The sequence below is a fragment of the Bidens hawaiensis genome, unplaced genomic scaffold (assembly GCF_021521415.1).
Source record: "Bidens hawaiensis isolate Kalapana, Puna unplaced genomic scaffold, B.hawaiensis_p1.1 tig00018311_1, whole genome shotgun sequence".
NCBI lineage: Eukaryota > Viridiplantae > Streptophyta > Magnoliopsida > Asterales > Asteraceae > Bidens > Bidens hawaiensis.
The window spans coordinates 98,688-103,865 of record NW_027492766.1 but is presented as its reverse complement, the minus strand read 5'-3'; the positions used below and the strand labels follow the sequence as shown (position 1 = coordinate 103,865).

Genomic DNA, 5,178 nt, shown 5'->3' with positions numbered 1-5,178 from the left:
GCGTTGACGACAAAAGTAAGTCTTGTAGCCACCATGGAATTACAATTACTGTGTGTGCCTTGGGGACTCACGTGCAAAACACCAAGTATAGTGACCAACTAAGACACTTTTGCTAAGTTTTATTCTTTTTAGTTTTTACTTTATATTTTTGCATTATAAAACCAAGACTTTATGATATGCTGCTATACATCTTCCTCTCCTGCTTGTGAGTCTGAACTTTATCCTACTCCGAAATGGCCACCAGTTTTCTTGTCTTTTTAACCTTCCTCTTCTTCCAAAGATTTATCATAACCACTTCTTCAAATGTTACATGCATCCAGATGGAGAGGGAATCCCTTCTTCTATTCAAACAAACCCTTGCAAACTCACATAATCTTTTGTCAACATGGAGTGGATTAGAATGCTGTGAATGGCATGGAGTCGGGTGTGATAGTCGAAATGGTCACGTTGTCGAACTTGATCTTCGATCATCAGTGTCTTTGGAAACTATTACATACAATCACAAAAAATGGTTGGAAGGTGAGTTAAATCCTTCGTTACAGAATTTGAAGCATTTGCGTTACTTGGACTTGAGCATAAACAATTTCAAAAGGAACATTCCTAAATTCTTAGGATCGTTTAAACGGTTGGAGTACTTTAACTTGTCACTCTCAGGTTTTTCCGGAATAGTTCCTCATCATCTAGGAAATCTCTCAAGGTTACAATATCTTGATATTAAAAACTGTTTTAATGATTACGATTATTATCAGAGGCCAATCAGTATTAAATTATTACCAGCCCCTGTCATAAATGATTTGGGATGGTTATCTTCGATGTCATCGTTAAGGTACTTGGATTTATGAGGGATAACCTTTGGTAAACAGACTGATTGGTTCCATCCGCTTAACATGCTCCCTTCTTTGCTTACATTAAACTTGACACGGTCTGATATCATTATTCCTACCATTAATTTCACCAATTTCACCTCTCTTACTTCACTCGACCTCTCTTTGAATGACATCAATTCTACAATTCCTGTCTGGTTGTCAAACCTTACTGGCCTCATGCATCTAAACCTTCAAGATAACTACTTCCGTGGTAAAGTTCCTGATTTTGTTGGAAAGTTCAGTGCTCTTGCTTCCATTGACCTCTCGTTCAATCCCTTTGATACTTTGATGCCTGATATGTTATGTAACTTGACCAGTCTCGTTAGTCTGGACCTTAACGGAAACAAGTTCTTTGGTCCTATTCCCCCATGCCTTGGACAACTCTTGAGATTAGAAGGCCTAAATCTTTATTATAATCAATTGAGTGGGAACATTCCCATGAGTCTTGGGCAACTTTCAAAGCTCAAGCGTCTAGATCTCTCGCACAACTCATTGGTTGGGGCTCTTTCTGAAACTCACTTCACAAAGCTAAAAAATCTAATTCATTTACAGGTGTCATTGAATTCGTTAGAACTGAATTTAAGTTCTCAATGGATTCCCCCCTTCCAACTGAAGAATTTTTTTGCAATTTCCTGCAACATCGGACCCGACTTCCCAAATTGGCTTCAAACACAGAAGAATCTTCAGAGGTTAGATATTTCTAACTCGAGTATTAGAGATACAATACCAGAGTGGTTTGAGAACATCTTGTATCATATTCTTCACTTGGATTTGTCCAATAACCAGATCAGTGGCAAACTGCCACGACTTCATTTCTATAGTAGTAACTCTGAATGGGACGGGACCTTGAAGATGAACTCGAACAAATTTGAGGGATCACTGGCTACATTCCCGTCAAATGTGAGAATTTTGGATCTCTCAAATAACTTACTGTCCGGACATGTTCCTCAAACAAAAGGAACAATGAACCCAAGTTTGACAGTCGTTAATCTCTCAAAAAATCGTTTCAACGGAAGCATTCTGGTACACTTATGCAAGGCTCCTGGGATTCAGGTTTTGGATTTATCAGAAAATCAGTTTTCTGGAAGGTTTCCGCAGTGCTTAGGGAATTTGATTAATTTGGAAGCATTGGATCTTTCAAATAACACCATAAGCGGTTCTCTTCCAAGTTCATTGGGTTCTCTTACAGAGCTCAGGTCATTACACTTGCACAACAACAGATTTGAGGGTAATCTTCCACTATCCTTACAAAATTTGACAAAGTTGGTCACAATGGATATAGGGAACAACTTTTTAGATGGTAGTATCCCTTTCTGGATTGGAGAAAACCTATCAAGCCTTAGAATTTTGAATCTCCAGTCAAATAAGTTTATAGGAAAGATTCCGCTACAACTTTGCCAACTCAATGTTCTTCAACATTTGAACTTGGCACATAATAATATAACTGGGAGGATCTCTCATTGCTTCGGTAGTTTAAGCGGTATGATAACCAATGATGTTAACTTCACTTACTACATCTATTACTATAAATAAAATATTTTAGCTTCTATGAAGGGAATTGAGTTGGTGTACACCAAGACAATAAAGTTTCTCACATCCTTAGATCTCTCTAGCAATAACATTAATGGAGAAATTCCAGATGCTTTGATGAACCTTGTGGGTTTGAAGAACTTGAATCTTTCAAGAAACCAACTGAAAGGACACATTCCATTGACGATTGGAAATCTAAGTATAATGGAATCTTTAGACTTGTCAATGAACATGTTGTCTGGTCAGATTCCTCAAACGATGACTAGCTTAAACTTTCTAAGCAACTTGAACCTGTCGTTCAACAACTTTTCTGGTGCAATCCCGATTGGAAATCAGCTCCAGACTCTTGCAGACCCCTCTATTTATGCAGGGAACAGCGGACTATGTGGGCCACCAGTATCAAGGAGTTGCAAAGGAAACAATTCACCACATAATCATGTTGGTGAAGATGAAGATGAAGTATTGTGGTTTTATAGTGGCATGGGATGGGGCTTCGTTACAGGATTCACGGGACTAGTTGGTAGCTTGTACTTCATCAGGACTTGGAGGTTGTCTTACTTCAAGATTCTTGCAAATGTTTACGGTTGGCTAAATGTGCTAATTCTGCTGAATCTTGATCGGCTAAGGAGGAAGTTTTTATAATTATCATGTACACCATCAAAGTATTTTACATGACTATCAGCTATGAGATAATAATAAAAACTAATCCTTAACTACATAGATGAGAATAATATAAGAATTGATCCAAGTTTTTGCAGTTTGGTCTTGAGACCTACAAGACGTAACATAGAGATGGTGGCAAGTACTCTGATTTCATATCGAGTAGGCGAGTGGCACATCTTTCATGTTTTAACTATTAATTGTGAAATATATTTAGTATACGTACATTAATAGAGTTGATTTGACTGTGTTATTTTGAAGCGTGTTATATATGCAGCTGCTTGTAGTGGCGGATCTAGAACCAAATGTCATAGGTAACGTTCAAAAAACAGTTTAACCGTATTTTATACAATATAAACTAAACAAAAATAGAAACGCGATGTAAATAAATTTAAACACATGTGATGCATATTTCTCCCATTCGGTTTTTGTAAATTTATTATCTTCATTTAAAATGTGATAAAATGTCGTAAGATCAACCGAAATAAACTCTCTTTCTTCATTACTAAAGTCATTCGAATGCATATTAGAAAATGTCACTATCTTTGATATGTTAACTTAGAAAACGAATCACAGGGATTTAAACCGGACATATATTATATCAAACTAGTTGACACCTCACTAAATCTATTTTCAAGTTCTTGAATTTTCATATCCAAAACGGTATTAAAAACTTCAACCTCAAAATGATGCCGTTTAGTAATGATATTCATTCGGTTCCGTTGATTACCATAACTTTCCGTCATTTATAACATCTTAATCTTGTTTTTTTCACAAAAAGATGTCACTCTAGCTAACATCTTGTCAAAATCGTTTTGCCTTAGATTATTCAATGCTCGGTTTGTCCCCCTTACCAGTTTAGACGCTTCTAACAAGTCTTATTATTACTATTATTATTATTATTGTTATCATTATTACTATTATTATTATTATTTCGATAATGTTTTGATAGAGCATTTGTGAGGCCTAAAATATCATCCAACAAGTGTATATATATTATTTTAAGGGTTAATGAGTTTTATTGGTTTGGGCTTTGCACCTTTGTTTGGGCTTTAGTTGGGTTGAAATTTTAAATTGGTTGAGCTTAAAACGAATAAGGGTAATGTTATTTTTTTCAGGGGTAACGAAACACTAAAAACGACATAAAAGTTATTCTTTACACTACCGACGAGAAGTTGAGGGGTGGTGGAGGCTGTAACACCCTTGGCAAACACATCATCGTCCCACTCTGAGGCTATCCCACATCGGCCGTGGACAAGAGAGATCCTTGGTTCATAAGTAATGTCTTTCCTCTTAACATCACCAACGCGTGTTGGGCAACCAAAAACAAATCCGTGAGCTCTTCGTGGGCAGAGCAGACAATATTGGTGGTGCGAGGGGCCGTGATGTTACAGGTGGTATCAGATCCACTCTTGTGCCGTTCGGGATGATGGGACATGCCTCATCGAGGACGATGAGTCTAAAGGGGGGTTGTTTGTAACACCCTTGGCAAACACAACATCGTCCCACTCTTAGGCTATCCTACATCGGCCGTGGACAAGAAAGATCCTTGGTTCATAAGTAATGTCCTGCCTCTTAACATCACCAACGCGTTTTGGGCAACCAAAAACAAATCCGTGAGCTCTTCGTGGGCAGAGCGGACAATATTGGTGGTGCGAGGGGCCGGGGTGTTACAGAGGCTACCCCTCCTTATACACTACATCCAATTCCTGCCAGAGATTATCCAGGTAAGATTCAGTTGGGTTGATGGTGTGAAAGAGGAGAGAAAATGAATGTCTGAAGAAATAAAAGACCATATCTAAAGGCCACACATCGGAGGTTGCAACGGTCCATATTTTTCCGGCAACTAGTGCGGCTTTCTAGAAACCGCCTTTCCAGTGGTGGCTGTCTAGATGGTTATTGGTAGTGTATGTCCATGTGTTTGTTGGTAGCAATGATTGCTCAGAGTAATAATGGTGATGATGGTTGTGGAGTTAGGTTTGGTAGCCGGAAAGATACAGTTTTCCGATGGGTCGAAGATCCGACTCCTTTTTTTTGGCAAAAGAGCCGGTCACCGGTGGTGCTTAGTGGTGATGGCTCACGGCTATTATGGAAGGAGTTGATGGAGATGATATGTCATCGG

The 5,178-nt window shown here is 38.4% G+C and overlaps 1 pseudogene; it reads left to right on the top strand.

The window, feature by feature from the left end:
• Window positions 1–213: 213 nt before the first annotated feature.
• On the top strand, window positions 214–3,038 carry LOC143555748 (receptor-like protein EIX2; annotated as a pseudogene).
• The last annotated feature ends 2,140 nt before the right edge of the window (window positions 3,039–5,178 follow it).